The sequence below is a fragment of the Gracilinanus agilis genome, chromosome 1 (genome assembly GCF_016433145.1).
Source record: "Gracilinanus agilis isolate LMUSP501 chromosome 1, AgileGrace, whole genome shotgun sequence".
Classification (NCBI taxonomy): domain Eukaryota; kingdom Metazoa; phylum Chordata; class Mammalia; order Didelphimorphia; family Didelphidae; genus Gracilinanus; species Gracilinanus agilis.
Genome location: NC_058130.1, coordinates 183600913 through 183621892, shown reverse-complemented (window position 1 = coordinate 183621892; position 20980 = coordinate 183600913). Strand labels below are relative to the sequence as shown.

At 35.6% G+C, this 20980-nt stretch overlaps 1 protein-coding gene across 2 annotated transcripts in view; it reads left to right on the top strand.

Annotated features, from left to right (window-relative positions):
• SNX29 (sorting nexin 29) overlaps positions 1 to 20980 on the top strand; it is a 714032-nt gene that overhangs the window by 261994 nt on the left and 431058 nt on the right. The window lies entirely within an intron of this gene.

The window sequence follows — 20980 nt, the reverse complement described above, 5'->3', positions numbered from 1 at the left end:
TTGGCCTTTTGTTTGTACCAGGGAAGTCTGATTTTTTTCTTTTTCTTTTATGGGGTGTTTACAGTATCTAATTGTAAAGTTTGGGGTAAGTATGAGAGAGAAAAGAGAGAGAAAGGAAGAAGGAAATGAGTTTGCAAACAGATGGGTTTGCAAACTCAAACTGGTTTCTTGCACAGAACTTTTTAGACTCCATTCTGGAATGGGAGGACTGCTTAAAAGGTGACACATGGAGACCTTTGGAATCTGTTGTTCCTGTTCTCCAGGAAGAGCTGAGAGAGAGAACTTCCTGTGGGCAGAAGGGTTTTGGCCTAAGGAAAGTTTACTTACCTGTCCTGAGAGCTGTTGGTTCCTGTGTTTGAGAGATCTAAAGATCCATTTGTCCTGTCCATCCTTGTTTCCAATTCCCATCTCCCTGTAATTCTGTAAGCTCCTGGTTCCTGAGAGTATTCTGACAGTGTGTGTGTCGGTCAGTACTCAGAGGAACCTGTCGGTGAAGAGGCTTGTTAGCCATCTTGGCCTCTGCCTAATAGGCCGAGTTCATAAAGATTTCAAACCCCTTCTATTATGACGAACTTCTACCATGACTATCTTTAATTTGAGGACCAGTTAGCACCAATTAGCTAGTTAGTCTGGGTTTTTAGAGATCAGAGTAGTAAAAGTATAGCTTGAAGAACTTGTAGATGTCTTTGTGAGAAGCCCGTAGAAAGGAGGGAGGTGTATCTAGGTTTAAGATTAGGGACTCCTTTTCCCCTGGCCCTCCTCCTTCCTCTTTTACTTGGATATAAAATAAACCTCAGTTACTGTTTTTTACCAAGGTTTAAGAGAGTCAGATAGCATTTTGGCTTACAAGCTGACATTCAGGCCTACTCAGGCCTATAAAACTTAGTCACTCAGTATATACCAACAATGACAAATCTACAAACCTTTCCATCTATATTATTGACATATTTCAAGTATTTGAGCATAGGCTATGTAGGTCAATGTTAAGTTAAAATACTGTATAAAAAAGAAATAAAAAATAAGTAAATTTTGAATAAGTAAATATAAAAATTTTAAAAAAGGAAACAAATTTGAGAATATTGAACATCCTGTATGTATAACAATAAATATTAAAAAATAACCTTTGAAATTCTTTAACTTTATACTAATTTTAACTTTAAAAAAGAAATTGTGTATATTTATGCTATTAAAAGATATGTTGATATTATACAATACCATATATGTATTTTATGCATATCTGAGTTATTATGCTTTCTGTGTTGTCTGCTGACCCTCGCATGTTGTCTGTGGCTTCTGCAAAACCCCTGTAAATTCTAATTAAATTTCTTATGTTGACCCACAATCTATCAAAACTGTGATAGGGAAAGTTGTAATGTGGAAAGGATATTTTTATTTTCAGATTTACAAGTAGATTGTGATCTCTTTGATTTGGGGGAGCTCCTTTTATTAAAGCAGATTTTAATCCATTTATTCCTCTCACCTATGCCTCTCCATTTTTTGTGACTCTGTTCCATGTCCTCCCATGGGTTCACCACAAGAAGTCCACTCAATATACCAGAAGCCTTCTTCACCTTCACTTGATTTTGTGAGAATACTAGAGAAGTACTTTTGCTGTCCATTTATCATTCTTTGCCAATTCCTTGTTATCTTTTACTCTTCTTTTTATTCAGATTCTTTTTATGTTGCTACCTTACAGTCATCATACGTCTTTCTATTTCCCTTTGTTACAAATAAAATTAATACAGAAGGGTATATTTAAAAATATTAAGGTTTTATTGTAATCCATATTGATAATTAAGAAAACCACATGCCTGCTAAGATCTAATTCAAATGGTCTACCATGCCTTCCCCTTGGCTGCTTCCTAGGAAAAAGACTGTCCCAATTAAGATCTGAGACTTTATACCTCTATCTACGTAATCACACTTCATGTCCACCTGTATTACACAAGAGGAATCATGGGAAATTTAGTTTTCAAGTCCCCTAAACGTCCATAGGAAGTTTATACCAGAGACCTCAATATTAAGTTCAAGGATCCCAAATTTCCAATGTCACACCTGTGTTCTTTCTCCCTGCCAAGGCCAACTCTTATATGTGTGCACTTCATCTTATCTTCTCTCATCTCTTAGGCAGATTGCAACTTCAGTTATTCTCCCCTCTCCCTGACCCCAGCCTTAACCTTTGCCTCTTTACATGTTTCTTTTTAACTTTCTTTAAATATAACTATCTCTATTATCTTAAAAAAAAGTTCAGTATTCTCTGCAAATTATAATTCTGTATCTTTACTCACTTTCCTTGCAAAACGCCTTGGAAAAGCTAGCTCTACTTATTATTTCCAGTGTTTCTTCTTACATTAATCCCTCACCTCTTTATAATATGCTTCTTACTTATCACTTAACTGAAATTGCTGTTTTGAAAGTTATCAGTGATCTCTTAATTATAAATCTGATATTTTTTCTCATCCTTATCTTTCTTGATCTATCTGCTGTATTTTACACTGTTGATCATCCGTTATTCTCCTCTGTCTAATCACTTCTCAATTCCTTTGTTTTCTCATTATCTATATTATGCCACTTAACTATTATACCACTTAAAGAAGTTGTTCTGAACCTTTTTTACTCCACTAGTTTACATTCTCTCACTTGGTGACCTTATTAAAGCTCCCTTAGGCCATCTTATCATCTTTATGTAGAAAACTCACATCTCTATAGCTAGATTAATTTTCTTCTGACTTATTCTCATAACTTAGAGAGCTTCCACTTTTTTCAGACTCTTGTCTCCTCTTACCTAGATTTTTATCTACTAATATGGCTCTCCAAACTACATTTTTCCTCTACATTGTTGCCAAAATGTTTTTCTTAAGAGGAAATTTGACCATGATACTCCTTATTTAATAGATTCCGTGTAAACTCTGTATAGGTTTACAGTATGCCCTTTACAACTTGATCTTTTTTCAGTCTCATTCTACATTATTCCCTTTCATGCTTTCAGAGATTGGTTCAGCCAAATTGATCTTTGTTCCTCACTTGAGTCACTCTAGCTCATGTCACCATACATTTTCACTGGCTATTTTCTCTCCCTGGAATGTATTTTCTCCTCCTTTCCACCTCATAGAATCCCTTTGTTTTAAGATTCAGCTCAAGTAGCGTTTTGTTCCTTTGTTCCTGAAGCCTTTCTGTTAATGCCTTCCCTCCTGAACCATGCTGGATTTAATGACTTAGTATTCATTTGTATTCTCTTTATATTTTGAATTTACTCATATATGTACTTGCTATTTTCTCCTTTACCATTAAGAGTAGGGATTATTTCATTGTTTTGTATTCCATATGCCTAACAGTGCCTGATACATAATAGGCACTTATTTATTAACTTAAACCCTTGCCTTCTGTTTTAGGCAGAAGAGCAGTAAGGGCTAGGCAAATGGAATTAAGTGACTTGCCTAGATCATACAGCCAGGAAGTAGATGAAGCCAAGATTTGAACCAGGACCACCCTTCTCTGGGCTTGGTTCTCTATCCACTGAGCCACCTAGCTACTCCCATAATAGGCATTTAAAATGTTTTTTGATTTTTATGTGTGTGTGTGTGTGTGTGTGTATATATATATATATATATATAGAGAGAGAGAGAGAGAGAGAGAGATAGATAGAGATAGATATTGATATAGCAACACTGGTAGAATATTGGTATTAAATATGGACTTTTGCTTTTACTGAGGGAATTTTGTGGTGATGAAATGAGTTTTGCAATTTCTTGAAAGCAATTTTGCTCTTATCCTCTTGTCCATCTTTGGGTCCACCTTATTGTATATCTATAATGTTTGTCCTAAATATATATACAAATACACATATTTCATAGTTTTTAATTCAAATGTATGATGTTATCTAGACAGCATTCTTCATACACTTGGTCTTTCCTGTGTTGATGGTCATGCCAGATTCTTTTGAGTAGTTAGGACTGATGTAATCATTATAATGCCAACCACATTATAATGCCAACTTTGACTTGCACTCTGTTCTGAAATTCTCCTTGATTGTGGCGTTTACATTTGCTGAGCTTAGAATCTCCCTGTTTTATGTCTTGCCTGATCTTTATGATGGGGTGTAATTGAGCAGGCATTTTTCTCTTCTTTTATCTTTGAATGAAACAAATAATTGAATGGGAGATACTTTGTTGAAAAAAAACTTTTTAAGTGGAATTTTGCTTTATTGAAATGGATGCTTTAAAAAAAACTGTCAAACAGTAAATACTGTGATATCTTATATTCTGACCACCTTTTAGTAACTTATAAAATGATAAAGATGTGGTCCATTGTTGCAAATTGTTCATAGAAGTCTGCTTATTCCTTACTTATTCCTTTCTCAGGTTTGCCCTAGATTCCTGTAAAGATTACTTGTGAAGGTTTTGTATAAATCAGAGAGTAGGTTATTGATAATTCTCTTTGTTGGCTTTTTAAGGAATTTGTGAAGTATGAGTTTTTTTTCTCCAATGCTTTTTACCTATTTCCATCTTTTGACACCATTTATATTGATTTGTCAATGCCCTCACCATTGTGTCAACTCCATCATAGATTGCTTCTTTCTATGCACTTTATCCAGTCTAGAAACTTTTCTCAACTTGTCTTCTTTCATGACATTTTCACTTGCTCTGTCAGTCTGTTAGGGCCTGGGACAATTAAAGTTCAAATTTTAAGGCTCCATTGCCCTTGATGGACAAAACAGTTTGTTAAAATAATTGCTATCAATCTTTTCCATTTTTGACTTTATTCTGTTTCTTGTCTTTCCACTTTTGTCTTTAAATGTCATTAGTATTACTTCATATACTTGGGTATTTTATCTTATTACTTCTCTCAATTTCTGAGACTCTATGACTCTTAATTATCCACTATTTTTCTTTGTGAAATTTTGCAAATAAGTTTATTTTCTAACTTGGTAGCCACATCTCCCTGTTTAGGCAGATGTTTGTTGACTTAGGTATTGTATAATTTTTGTAAAGTCCAAGATTTAAAAATTTTTGAGAGAAATTTCAGGAAAAGAAGCTTGTTAACTCCCTGATATAAGAAAATGAACTCTTTTAAGAAAGTGCCATAAAGAAACCTATACTGTATCAAAAGATCCAGAATAAATGTTGGGATGTAGTGAATTGAACTGAAGGGGCTTGAACACATTTATTCTGAATCTAAACTCTTATGCCAACAGGGATTGCCCCCAAATGGCTTTTTGTCTATGTGCCTAGAAAACATTGGTTTTGCTCTCTCCTATTTCTCTCTTATCTCCAACTATTTTAGTTTCCACTTAAAAAGTGCAATATTGTATGCACCTTTAGCTAGAAGATCTTTAGAGGTATAAACTAGTTATGTTAAAGGATTCATTAGGGGGATTAGTTTCCCAAAGAATCCCAGGAGGGATTGTGAAGATAGAATTATCTCTCTTTGTCTATTTTAATGAAATCAATCAGAAACCTTTAATTCAGTCAATCAAGAATTCAAAGCACCCCTACTTAACACTTAAGTAAGAGAGTTCACAAGTTAAAAACTTTTACCTCTGAAGGGGACTGCACAGCCCTGGGTAGGAGTAAGCAAATTGAAAGACTATAATTGGTTTCTGTGAAGAAGGGGGAGAGACAAGAAATGACGTGGAAAATGAGGTATAAAAGAGACCTACATGGGCTGGAGAGCATGGTCTTCTACCATTCCTTTCCTGGTGTTTGGAGAGATTGGTTCTAGAGATTCCTGCCTTGGCTTTGAAGGAGACTCTTTCCCTGGATCCTATGTTGGTTTGCTGGGTCAGGCTGTAGAGGAGGCTGCGTTGGTGGACTTCTGCCTGAAGACTCTACATGGAGAATGAGACCTTAAGAAGCTGCCTGCCAGGGTGCTGAACTGGACTTCATTTCCCAAGAGAAGTTCTTAGGACTCATAGGCTTGTTAAGAATCTGTTTCTGTATCTACATTTCCCACTTTCACTCTTTCCACCTCTTTGTAAATAAAAGCTGCCAAAAGTCATTTTGACTTAAGCTATATTTTAAAATCGGCGACCACAATATTACTTTATAACTCTTATTGAATCAAAAAATCTCAATTTTAATCACAGTATTTTCTGGTCTATTTTGGTCTACTCATTGTGGCACTTAATTTATACATTGTTTAAATTTCTTTATGAAATTATTATCAGCAGTGTCAATGCCATTTCTCTTGTATAAAATATACTTTACATGATTAATCCTATTATAGTGATTATTAAAAAAAACAGAGAAAATTGGAAATCGCTAGAGTAGGATTATGCAGGTAAGTACTATTTTGACCAGTATGTGGAAACCAGCCATTTTGCATCCAGGCATTTCTGTTTCTGATCACTCCAGTGAGCTTTGTTTAATGTAGAAAGCATCCATTCAAAAGCAAATGAAATTTCAACACACTTTGAAAAGAGGATATTTTATTGATAAATGAGAAATTTCTTATATAAAAACTGAGAACTTTTCAGGAATACTAGTGAAACTTTTATGCTCCAAGTGCTTGCTGTTGATTAGTATTCCAGAGAAAAGAAGTAAAAAAAAGTAGAGAAAAGAAGCTAGCTCTTAGTGAAATTTTTTGTTTGTGTAACAGTTCCCATGGTTTTGAATATTATTGTGCTAAATGTTCTTTTGCATTTTGGTGGTGCTCATCAATTTGTTTGCAGATAAATGCAGCCATCTATAAAGGACCAGTTTCTCCCCAATGAGAAAAAAGAAACAAAAAGTCTGAATTCCTGGGGAGAATCAGTTTTTGAACATCTTTCTTCTTTATAGTGTGCTCCAAAGGACTTATCATCATTAGGAAAAACCCCAGCATGTGTAGTATGCCTTGCTAAGATCTCACTATGCTCTCTGCTTCAGGATAATTGCTTTACCAGTCTATGATTCAGAAAATTGAACTCTATGTTTAAATTTCCACTGGTAAATAAGAGAACAACCTCCTTTTTAATCTCCCAAAGAACCTCATAGCAGGATAGTTGAAACTCCAGGACACCTGGTACCTTTTGAAAATATTATTAACCCCAAAGCAACAAGAACTTTGGTGTTGAGCCTCTCTTTTGTCAATTATGGTGAACATTAAACAGGAGTTTATTTCTGAAGTTAAGAAAATTTCGACAGTTATTAATATTAAATGCCTGATATGTATCTAGCCCTATAGTGGATACTTGGAGGAAATGTAAAAGAAATATATGATACAATCACTGCCCTTGAGGAAATGACTGTAAATTAGGGAGTCAAAACAGTCAAGCTATTTATAAATTGTTAGCTTTAGATTTGAAATTTTCCCTCCCTGATTATACTTGGTTCATCTTTCTTTTTTTAACTATTTAACTAATTAAATACATCCTTCCCTTCGGTCCTAGATAATCCTGCATATTAGTTCCAAGGGTGAAGAATGGTAAGGATTTAGCAGTGGAGGGATCACACAGCTAGGAAGTGTCCGTTAGATTATCTTTCTTAAAAATAATTGTAATTTAGAGTTTGTAGGTCAAGCTGAATTAGATATATCACCTACATTTATGTTAATTACTCTGTGAGCATTTTTGATGATCAGCATACTAACAGTAGACACTAAATATATAGATACCGTACACTTATGCCACAGTGGTAATATGCTGAAACTTTTCTCTTATCTCTAATTTTAATGAAATATGAGGCAACATGATACAGTGAAAATGGCACTGAAGTTGGTGTCATTGGAACTAAATTGGAATCCCATTTGGTCACTTCGTTCCTTTGTGACTTTAGTTAAGTCACTTAACTTCACTGGAAATTCATTTCTGCATCTATAAAACAAAGAAGTAGGACTACATAATCCCTAAAATTCCTTCTAGCTTTAAAAAATTATTTGTGAAACATCCTAATAGACACAAAGTATATTAGATATAAAATCAAATTAGTGCTCGAATTTGAGTTTGGGTTCAAATCTAGTATTGCTATGTATTTCTTATATTACCTTGTATAAATAACTTTGCCTTTATGGGCCCCACTTTCCTCAAATCTGTGATAATGACTTCCTAATGTGAGACCTTTGGTTATCTAGCTGGCATGCAGACTTCTTAAACTTATAGCTACGTTACGTGGCTGTGATTATTCTTCAGCAAAAACATGCATTATCTGAATTGCTCACTAGATGGTGTTCTTATTTGAGCCACCAGCCCAGCCTTGACAGTTCTCATTTCTGATGCTTGTTGAATGTAGCACTCTTGATAGGTTGAATTATGCTGTCTTGTCTGCAAATGCCTAAATTATTCCCTCCACTTCTGAGTCCTTGGGGATGCTGAAGGAGATTCAATTAATCCCATATTTGATACATTTGAATTAAATTCAGGGCAGGATTCCTTAACCTTTTTTTGTGTGTTATGGATCCCTCTGGCAATCTGTTGAAGCCTATGGACATCTTCTCTGAATACTGTTTTTAAATAATTGAAGGTAATGACAGATTTAACTTAGTGAAAATAAAGATGCATTTTTACTCCATCTAAGTTCTCCAGGTTAAGAACCTTTGATGCAAGGATATGGTATATTGCTCAATATACTGGAATTTGAAATTTGCTGTCCATACCTTGCTTAGAATCCCTATTCCATTTGGGTTCTAATCTCTTAGTTCACTTCTTGCTGCATTTTTAGATTCAGAAACTTAGTATGGTGTGAACACATTGTTTACAAAGAATGAAATGAAAGGGAAACTAGACCAAATGCTCTTGTATAGAAATCTTAATTTCCAACCACTTCCTGACCCCTTTTTTTTGTTTCCCTCATGTAACACTACCATGTTTAAGAACTCTGAAATTTCCTTATATGATCACAGTCTGTTGACTTTCTAACTCTGTCCCTTCCTTCCCATGCCAAATATTACTCGTTAACCATACCATAACCTCCAACTTTTAAGCTTCTTAGTTCTTTCCCAGGTCATCACCCCATAGGCAGTCTCTCCCCCATTCTCCATCTTGACTCTTAGGTGAATCAATTCAGCTTTACAATGTCTTCTTCTCTTGAATTCTTGTATCCCTTCATATAACACTGATTGTGTCCTGCCAAGTGTTAGCCTTGGCTCACTCTCACCATCCTCTTTCTTCACTCCTACACACATGCTGCTGAATGAAGGTGGAGAAAATCATGCAACCATTTTATCATCTTACATATCTTCTGTTCCTTGTGGCTAATCTCCTTGACAGGACAGTGGATGGCAGGTGCTTCTACTTTTCTTCTCACCCTTTTAACTTCTTGTAATTATAAAATAAGGGTAGACTAGTTGTTCTTGAAAGTCTCTTCCAACTTTAAATTCCATGATTCTGCTTCTAATTTTTTCTATCCCTCGAATCACTCTTGCTTTCATATAGATGACTTTATTTTTTAGATATCTTTTCTCTCTCTCAGGGATACCCCAGTTTTTTTAAGGAACCAGCTGAGATTTTTGTCCCTGAGGAACTTGTTAAGGTGATGAGAAACCAGTTTGTCCACTTTTCCCAAACTTTTTCCCTAGCCCGTTGTCTCTCAAGACTAAAAAGTAGACCACAGAGGACTTCCAAAGGTTTACCAGCGGGATTTAGAGTAGGATGTGGGAGTAGGGACATAATAAAAGGAGAAGCTTTTTCTTTTCGGCAAATATTGAGCATGACTTCTGTATTGTTAAAATTCTAGACATGAAAATTATGCTTTCATATCATAAAGCTAGTGGCTACTGTGTTATCTGACAGTGATTCCTTGGTCTCAGGTGTTTAATATTCTTTCAGATGTTGAAATCATGTAATCTGAATTTTGAGGCTTTTATGAAAAACATCTCTTCCAAACCTGCCCTCTTTCCTTTTTTTTTTTTTTTTCTCTCTTCCCCATCTAATTTTTTTCTTTCTCTTTCCTTTGAGAAGTTTTATTTGGTCAGTTGTTCTTTATAGTACACTGAGAGGCAAAGTGGTAAAGAAAGACCTGGGTTCAAACCCACCCTAAATTTATTTAGGGTTAGGCTCCTTCCAGAGCATCCATTTAAGGAAGGCACCTACTGGTGCTTCCACTCCAGTCTGCACCAAGGACCTTCTTTATTATTCCTCTGCACCTAGTCCTCCCCATTCTTTCTATTCTTCCCTTCTTAGTTTATTTTTATGTATTGTCTTTACCATTAGAATGTTAGCTTCTTGAGGGCAAAGATGTTATTTCTTTCTGCTTATCTTTGCATTTCCAGCACCACTTTTGCACAGTGCCTGGCATATTTATAATAAGTACTTAGTAAGTAAATACTAGGGGACTGTCTAGAATTCTGTCTCTATTATTTTCTTGCCTATCCCTTGCTGCCCCCCTGTTTCTAATCAATGTAGGAAGCTTTAAATTTTTTTTTTCTTATTATGCCTATTGAATTCACGGGCATAATGAATTCACAGAAGTCATTCTCTGACCAGTTGCAGATGAACATTATATTTTTCTTGCTATATTTGGTCTCTTTTTTCCCTAGGATCATCCATGTTTAATTTGAAATTTAGTTACAAGGCTGAAGTAATAAATTTAAGAATGAAAGGCAAATTTTCTGAGGGGTGAATGAGAACACTATAGGCACATTCTTCCCTGAGTAGTACTGTTCTAGGTTTTTAGGAGTTTTATTATAGATATCACTATTTCTGCTTTCCTGTTTTCCCAGGTTATTGTTCCAATATTGCTATGTTTACCTGTATAATAATATGAGAAAGGAATCTACTCCCAACATACTTTCTAGTTAAACTCAAAGTAAAACATATGAAGGAAATTAAAAAAAAATTCCTAGGTGAAGATGATTTGTGTTCAACATTATATTCAATGAAAGGAAAATTAATCATTGTTTTGAACAGAAAACCTAATAAAAGGTAGATGAAAAAACAGACCATCAATTTGATCTTAGTATTTGTATTGGGAGAACAGGTTCTGGCTTGTAATCAGAATTTTTCTCTTGATAATACCTAGAAACTTCAGAAAATAAAACGACATGAGTCTTGGTCAGGATTCATCATCAAGTTAAGGGCTTAGAAATCAACAATGTTGCTTTTTCATATGATACATTTCTGCATGTGAAGTGAGGTCAAGGAACATTAAACATTGTCCCCAGGTGCATAGACAAAGTCAGATACAGTATTTATTTTCTAGTACTTAAATCTTTGATCTCTTTTCTGCTGGCCCTCCCACATTCATCAGACAAAAGTTTCATTAAACAGATGGGCCTTTCATGGTTTCTTAAAATTAACAAATGTGGATTTTATTGAACAGAAGCAGAGAGAATAAATTTCAGTCTTTGAACCCTTTGTGGCATGTGCACTGTCTTCAGAGCCCAGTAAAAGAACTACTACATTCCTTGTTTTGCTACATTGTCCATACTATTCAATGCTACTAATCCTTGATGGTGCCTTTTGTTTATTCCCTATTTTTTAGCTCATCATATGAACCGTTGGATCTTATCCTCCTTGACTTTTCTGTTATTATTACCTGTTACTATTGACTACTTTCTTTCTTGAGACTCTACCCTCCCTTAACTCACTTGGCCTTGTTCTATGCACGTTCTCCTCTTCCTTCTTTACATCTCTGTTTAGTGTCTCTCTGTATCCTTTACTGGCTGTTTTTTTTATTCTTGAGTTTAGTTGTAACCCAAAGTTTTGTCCCTTGCTTTTGGATTTTATTTCTCCCTAAGTTCTCCCACTTAGTGACTAAATACAGTCCCTTGACTTCCAAGTCTTTATTGCAAACCCTGCTCTTTTTTAAACTTCTGCTCTGTCATATTTCTGGGGGATATCTTTTTATTAATGCATTACTGGCATCTCAAATATCGCATGTTCCTATACTATACTCTGAACATAACCGTTTCCCTAACTCCCATTTTTTTATTTTGATGGCACTGCCATTTTTCTAAGTCACGAAGGCCTGAAACCTTGACATCATATTTAACTTTTTTTCTTTCTCACCTCTTACATCCTTTTAGTTCCTCAATTTTTTGTTCAAAATATTTCTTGTTTCAATTCTTTCTTCTCTATGTATATTTGCAACAACTACAATTCAAGCACTGATATCCTCATCTGAACAATTGTAAAAGCCTTTTAACCAACTGTTCACTTGGCTCCAACTCTTTTTTACTTTCATCTTTCAAAACCTGGTCAAAATAGCCCTAATATGAAGGTTAGATATGATAATGTCATTCTCCTCCCAACTGGCAGTGACCCTACGTTTCTCTTCTCCCTTTTCCTTTCTATCATTATGTCCAGTCAGTTGATAGGTCCTATGGAATATTTCCAAAATATATTTTGTATCAGTCTCTTTTTTTTATATAACTACCACTCTAATGCAGGCCATCATCCCTTCTCATCAGACTATTGCAAGTCTCCCACTTGAATTCCAATTTTTATCCTCTTTATCCTCTTTAATCCACCCTCTAACAAAAGTGCCAACATAGTCTTTCTGAAGCACATGTTTCACTGTATCACCCCCATATTCAAAAAACTTCTGTGATTTTCTGTTGTCTCTTGGATAATGTGCAAACTTTTTAGTTTTCCTTTTAGAACTCCTCACAGTCTGCAGTAGCTACCTTCCTAGGCTTATGTCTTATTACTATCCTTCTTGTGTTCTTTTTTGCAAAATTCCCTACCTGTTGTTTCTCCATTGCCTTAAGATGCCAAGGTCATCCACTGCATCCTGGACCATCACCAGTTGTCTTGATTTGTCTTGCCACTGGACTAATGTGATTATGGAGCTGATGACTTGTACAGCTCTGTCTCACTTAAATCTTAATTCACCAGTGAGTCAAGACATCACTCTTGTGATGTCATTGGGGCTCTTCAGAAAATGAAGGATGAACAAACTACCTCTCTCTGTGCCTTGGTACAGGCTGTCTTACATGCCTAGATGTATGATGTACTTCCTATTCACTTCTGCCTCTTGGAATCCTAGATTTAGAACTGGATGAAATTTCAGAGGCCATTCAGAGGCCTTACTCAGTCCCATAGGAATCTGAGGCTTCCCCTGGTGTCACACAACTAAGGAGTATCAGAAGTGGGACTTGTATCTGAGTCTTCCTAACATCAAGTTCTGTGGTCTATTATACCATACTACATTGTGAATCCTTGGACTTTCTAAAAACTTTGCTCACGTGACACCTCATGGGTAACTTTCCTTTGTTCCCCTAATTGTTAACATTTTCTTCTTCATTAAATGATCAGGTATATGCTTATCTGCTTACATATAATATCCTCCCTGGGGAATAGAAGTTCTTCAAACGAAGGGACTGCTTTTTACTTTGTTTTCATTATCTACCCCTAGTATAGTGCCTTGCACACACACTGCAGGTAGCTATTAAATAAATACTTCTTGTATTATATTGTACTGAAGTTGTGGTTAGGGAATTAAATTTTGGAAAGCTTGATACACTTAATTTTGCTAATACTCAGCATGAACAGCATCACTATATGGACTAGAACCTTAAAAATTTAGGCTACGGGGGGATGTATGAGCAAAAGAAGAGCTGATAGTGAGAAGAACATTGCTTTTGGAGCCCAATGACCTTATCTCAAATACTGCTTATTATTCTTACTGTGATGTTAGGCAAAGTACTTAGGTTCTGTATTTCAGTGCCTTCACCTATAAAGTGAAAGGAATGCTGTTTGAGGTCTCTTTAACTTTAGATTTATGATCCTATAATCCCATGTCCGAAATAATAAAGTTATTCTTTCTAGTTGGACTAGTATTTTCATTTATTCATTCATTCATTTTTCATCTATCTATCTCTATTTGTTTATTTATTTTTAAGTTTTGAATATTTTCACAAAGTTACATGTTTCATGGTCTTTCTCTCTCCCCCCAAGCCCCACTGCCCCCTGTAGCTGACACACAATTCCACTGGGTTGTTACATGTATCATTGATTAAGACCAAATTCCATATTATTGATAGCTGGTCTAGAGTTATCATTTAACATCTACATCCCAATAATATCCCCATCAGCCCATATGTTCAAGCAGTTGTTTTTCTTCTGTGTTTCTACTCCCACAGTTCTTTCTCTGAACATGGCTAGTTTTCTTTCTCATAAGTCCCTCAGCATTGCTCCGGATTCTTGCATTGCTGCTAGTAGAGAAGTCTGTTATGTTCGATTGTACCACGGTGTATCAGTCTCTGTATACAATATTCTCCTGGATCTGCTCCTGCTCCTTTTACTCTGCATCAATTCCTGGAGGTTATTCCAGTTCACATGGAATTCCTCCAGGTCATTATTCATTTGAGCATAACAGTATTTCATCATCAACAGATACCACAATTTGTTCAGCCTAGTTGGACTAGTATTGACCATTATGATTTCTGGATTTTCTAAATTATTTTTGTTTTACCTCCTTTATGATTTCTTTTGTCATTTACTAATAAAACCTTTTAAAACATGTAAAATAAGAGCCCTATACTACCATCAAGGTAGAAGAGAAAGGTCCAAATCTTCTCTGAAGCCTGGTGTCAGGAGCCTGGGTTTTGAGAAAAGTGATGGTGATGGCAGCTATGAACCATTAGGATTATCTAGTAAAGAGAAGTATGTGAGTTGCTAAAAAAGGTAGTATTTTTGGTTGTTGAAGTAATTATTTAAAGGTAAATTTTTGTTTGATATAAGGAAAGACTTCCTATCTAGTATCACAGGCTATTTTATTTGGTCTAGAGAAAACTTAGAGATATATGGAATTAAAAAAAAATTAAACCTTACCTTCCATCTTAGAATTAATACTAAATCTTGGTTCCAAGAAGAAGAGTAGTAAGGGCTAGGAAATTGGAGTTAAGTGATTTATTTGCTCAGAGTCATACAGCTAGGAAGTGTCTAATGTCAGATGTGAGCCCTGGACTTCCCGTCTCTAGGCCTAGTTCTCAATCCATTATGCCACCTACCTGCCCCAGAATTTTGAACAAGGGTTAGTTAACAGGTAGAAGGGAGGGCATTTGGATACTATGAATATGAGAGTTCCAAGCTGGCATCAAACTTTTCACCAGTACTCTTTGGTTCCAACTATTCAGTCAGTTTTCATTCCTTCAGATGATTTTTTATCACTAGTGTACATGTTGTCATCTTTTACATAACAATAACTTGTGATACTTTTTCAGATATCTTCTAAAATTCCACTTGACTGTATCTGCAATGCTGCCCTAAACTTTCCATCTAGAATCTCAGTAAAAAATGGAAATAAGGTTAATGTGGTATGCCCTTATCTTCATGAAGTTGTCTTGGCTCTTTTTGATTGAATTGCTTCTTTTCCTAGATGTTTACTGTTCTTTTAATAAACTGTTCTAGAATCTTGCCAGGAATGAAGATGAAGCTTAGGGGTCTAGAATTGGCAAACTATTTTCTTTTCTTTACTGAGAACTGAAGTATTTGATTTTTCCCCAGTTCTGGAACATGTCTCCTGTTCTCTAGTATCTTTCAAAGGTTCCTGACTGTGGCTGAGTAATCATAAATGCCAGTTGTTCTGGAATGTTGGGATATAGTTTGTCTATGCCCAGAGAGGTGGTGGTATACAGTGAATTTGTAGTATTGAAGTAAGGGGGATTAAATAAATGTAGTAAGGGGGTTGAAATGAGTCCCTCCCTACAGTGGGAAAAGTGGGAAAAGAGGGTTGTCATTTAGATGTGTCAACTGACTACAGGGAACTGAAAGGGTAACTGAATAATCACAGGTAACAACACTTAGCTGGGAATAACATATAACAGAATAATAACCAATAATAACCAGGGAAAGTAACACAGTGGGTTCAATGTGTCAACCTAGTATTTGGGAAAGGACTTACACAGGCAGAATTGTACTATCTAAACTGTTTAATGAATAAGTGGTATGGGGAGAATGAAGGGAAATAGGAAAACTAAAACTCTAGTCCAGTAATGGGTAAACTTTTTAAAGAGGGGCTAAAGGAAAGGAAATACTTATCTGTCAGTCTGTTTCTAAGGCAACTCTTTTGAAGTTTCATTGTATTGTATCCTACTCATTGTATTTGTCAGATTAGGAATAATGTTGCGCAGTGGTATAGAACATTTCAGGGAGGCTGCATCTGCCCCAAGGGCTGTAGTTTGCCCATCACTGCTCTGGTCTAATGATAACTACCAGGGATAGAGGGATGGACAAAGACTACATTGAATGCTAAATCTATGAGCAGACTGCCTAAGGCAAGGTCTGGCTTGACAGGGAGTAATGGGTCTCACAAAGATATCCTTGACTGGTCTCAGGATGTCACAGCTGGTCTCAGGAAAATCAGGATTCACAGCCAGATAAATCCAAGTGTGAAGTGATGGAGAATGGGATAAATCTGTGTGTCCACCACAACAGATAAAATCCACTTCTCAACCTACTACTTCACTGGTCTTGATTGAAGATAATAATATCCAAATCTAAGGAAACAGCTCCAGAGTTTGTTGAGTCCACCATAAGACACAGGCTCACCCAGACAGCTGCTTCAAACTGTCAGTCTGCAAGAGTCAGTGTCCCCCTCTACCAAGATTCTAAGTTCTCTTGTCAGCCAGCCAGTCTGCTCTGCTAACTAACTCAGATCTATATTTCTCTACAACAGTATACAGTGGTATACCATGGTATACAGTGAATATACTGAATTTGAAATCAGAGGATTGGGGTATGCATTCTAGCTCTGTCACTTATCACTTGTGTGATGGTAGTCAAATCTCTTATCCTCTCTGGATCTTAGTTTTTCCATGTGTAATAGCCAAGATATTAGACTAGCTGGTATGAGTTACCTTTCAACTCTATATTTATGTAATTATGGTTCGAATTTATCTAGGACAATTAACTTCTTATGATTTCCTTCTTTATCTAGGATTTCAGTTTGTTGATAGGAATTTTTGTTCTGTCCTTTCTAATCCAAAGAGTATTATTCTTAATAGAGAAAAACAAAATACGACTTGAACTATCCTATCTATCCTATCTATTCTTTGTTACTCATCATAGTCATTCTATTCAATTTGTATATCAGTTCTTTCTCATCTTTGCTCCATTTTTCTACAATAAAGCTTTCAAAATCCTTATTTTGTTGTCTTATTATTTTTCACTATTGGCCTTTCTGAGCTCTAGGGTTGCTGTGACAGTATTCTTATATGACTATTCCAAATTTTCTACATTCATCCTTTCTTATCTGCTTCTGATTCCATCAACTGCTTTTTTTAAAAAGGTATAATATGATCTATTTATATTAACAACCATATAGAAATTGGTTAATGAGTTCCCTGTGCATTCTCATCAATCACTTTAGATAATTTCCTCTTCTCTTTTTATCAGAATTGTTTCTCTTTAGAATTTCATTCTTGAGTGCTTCTCATATTTCCTATGTTGACTTTCTCTATAGAATTTTAGTTTTGGGAATTTAATTCAATTTTAAAAAGATGCATTAAGTAACTCTCTTATATCAGCCACTGTTATAGCTGCTGGGGACCCAAAGATAAAAGACCACTTTATTTTAAATCTTGTGATAGAGAAGACACAGTCTAACATGCACTGTAGATTTTTGGAAAACAGATTTTTGAGGGTTCAGAGAAATGATAGGTAGGAGAAGCAGCAAGGTATAGTAAATAGAGCTTTGGACTATAAGTCAGGAATACTTGTGTTCTAATCTTCACTCTGACATGTATTCATTTTGTCATCCTGGGAAAGTCACTTAACATCTTAGGGTCTCAGTTTTCTCAATCTGTAAAATGAGGAAGTTCACTTTATCATTTCTATGGTCCCTTCCTTCTCAAAATGGATAATTCTATGAATAGAACTCTATCTCTGTTTTGTGTTTTTGTTTTTTCTTTTTATTCATCATTCCTCCCAGTGTTTAATCAGTGTAGGAGATATGCAAATTTGTATTTCTCTTTATAAATATGTCCTGTTCACAAAAACTATTCTCTGAGCAGGTGGAGGTTAGTGTTTTGATATAAGTGGAGAGTAACAGAACTTTATCTAATTTCTCATTTTTTTCATCTGGGTCATGAGTATTCTTCAAAGACAATATTGCTTCTGTTGTTTCTACTTTTGTTGATTTTTCAATCAAATACTTTCTGCTATGCATTTTGTCTTTCATCTTTTGATTTCCTCATCTGATTTTTTTATTTTTCATTATTTTTCTAAGTGAAAATCCACATTTTCTCCCTTTCACCTCTTTCTCTACTCCTTTGCCTTTACCTATTCTCTTCCTTTTGAATGAAGTTAACTTTTTATAGCCACCTTCTAGTCATGTGCTCCATTCCATTAGAAGGTGATAACAATGGGGTCAAAATTGCCTCTTCCTGTTAGTATCATTAGTTCTTCTTTCTTTTTACCCATACATCATGCATTTGTTTATAGAAACATTGGGACACAGATTTTATTTCTGACCCCATCCTTGGATTTTGTCTCTTGCAAATTCCTCTTCTGTACTGCTAATCTTATTTCTACATTGTAGCTACTATTTTTAGTATTTGGCTTGGTGAATAAACATGAAGATCATTATATTTGATTTGTTAGGCTTAATTTTTTTCTCTTTGGCTTATCTCAATCAGATGTTGCCCTGATCAAAACGAAGATATTTACACTAGAGTATTTTCTTCTTCAATCTTTTCATTAGAGAAGTAGAAAGCAGAAATTAATATAAGTGCTGGTGTTTGTTGTTCAGTCTCACTTCAGTCGACTCTGACTCTTCATGACTCCATTTGGGTTTTTTTGGCAAAGATAATGGAATGATTTTCTATTTTCTTCTTTAGTTCTTTTAACAGATGAAGAAACTGAGGCGAAAAGGGTAAAGTATCTTGCTTAGGGTCACACAGCTAGTAAGTGACAGAGGCTAGATTTAAACTCAGTTCTTTCTGACTCCATTTACTGGACCACCTAGTTGCTCCAAACTTAGAAAGTTTGATATAAGATAATAAAAAATTTAGACAAGAAATTTTTGTCTTATTGGCTGAATGACCTTGAATTTAATGCAGTTTTATAGCCTAGGGGAGAGACTGAACTTAAACTCTTTTCAGGGCAGGGGGACTAAAGAGAAAATTTTATCTCAAAAAATACCCCAATTCAACATTAACTTTCCATATCCCCTAGTGCTGTGATGGCAAATCTTTTAGAGACTATGTGCTATGCTCCCCACTGCATGCCTTGCCCTGTCCACCCAGACTGCATGCCTGGTCCCCTACCACCCCCTGCCTTGGTTCACTGTCTTAGCCCAGAAGGAAGGAGAGTGGCCCAAGGGCTCTGCTCAGGGGAGGGAGTAAGTGCTTCCATTGGGCTACTGGACAAGAGGGGCTGTGAAGGCATTGTAGAGCAGGTGTCATGTGCCCACAGAAAGCTCTCTGTGTCCCGTCTTCAGCATGTATGCCATAGTTTGCCATCATGGCCTAGTGTAGTCTATTTTTCTTCCCATTTCTTTTCTATGCTCAAAATAGAACAAAACTACCTATAGTCCCTCTGTTGGTCATATATCACTTGTTGGTCATTTTGCCACCCTTAAAGACATTAGGATTTTGATGGGATACTTCACTTTTCTCTCAATATTAGGCCCTAAGTACTTTATCATTGTTTTTGTTGTTCAGTTATTTAGTTGTTTGACTCTTTATGACCTCATGGATCATAGTATGTCAATGCTCTCCATGGAGTTCTTGGCAAAAATGCTGGAGTTACTTGCTCAGAAGGGGTCACTAAGCTAGTGAATGTCTGAGGCCAGATTTGAATTCAGGTATTCCTACCTCCAGGCCTAGCACTCTATCCACTGAGCACTTAGCTGCCTCCTTATCATTGTTTAGTCTCTTCCAATTACTCAAATTGTGTACCTTTCTGGTTTCCAGTGATTCAAGTACTTGAAATTCAGAGTTTCTACTAAACATCAATCTTTTAAAATCAGGAATATCTGGAAGTCTTGTGCTCCATTGAAGGCCTGTTTTTCCATTGTTATAGGATTATACTAAATCTTATTGGATTCATAGCAGGAAATGCTTATCTCTTGCATTTTCAATATTATATCACAAGTTTTTCTTTTGTTTTATAGTAGTGGCTACCAAATTTTGTAAGATATACCAATTATGGTCGCTTGATACATGATGCAGAAAGATCTTTTTGGGTGCTTGCAGCATTTTTTCTTTAACCTTCAAATTTGGGAATTCTCATTTTGGATTTTCTTTCAGGAGGTTTTAACTGGTGAATTTTAAAAAAAAAGTATTTTTCTCTGCTTTTAATTCTAATAAATTTTGGTGATTTTCATTGCTATTTCTTGAAAAATAGCTTTTTATCTGGTCATGGTTTTCAGGGAGTTAAATGATGTTAAAATTCTCTTTTCTTTACTATTTTTTCCATATGTGGTATTTTTGATAGTAGATACCTTACATTTTGTTCTGTTTTTTTTCCCAGTATTTTGATTTGTCACACTCAACAGTTAACAAACATTTATTCAGTACTTTGTGGCAAGAACTTTGCAAAGCATGGGAAAAAAAATCAAAAAAGAATCCTTGCCCTCATGGAATTTACATTCTGATGAGGGAGACAACATTCAAACAGTTATGTACATACAAGATTTTTACAGGCTAGATGGAAGATAATTTCAAAGAGAAGGCATTAGCATTAAGGGCCACAGGGAACTGCTTCTTGCAGAGGGAGGTAGTCCTTTTTTCTTCAGAAGGTGGACTTTTAGCTGAAACTTGAAGGAAGTCAGGCAAACCAAGAGGCAGAAGTACATTTTTGTTTTAATATTTCTTGTGTCATGGAGTCATTGAATTCTCTTTGGTTTTTCAGTTTGTTACTTGGGTAAGGTCTTTTTCTCTTCTGTTTTAAGGTATTCATACTCCTTCTAGTTTTTTCCTCTAGAGCTCTTATTTAACTTATAATTTTTTTTTTATTTTTTTGCTTCATTTTTTTGACTACTTTTAATAGTCCTTGTGGCTAACTCATATTTTCTGAGTTTCTGCTTGTAGTGGTTATGGGAGTTTTTCTCTTCTGAATTTACCTGTTGGTTAGCTCTTGACTCCTTCCTTCCTTCCTTCCTTCCTTCCTTCCTTCCTT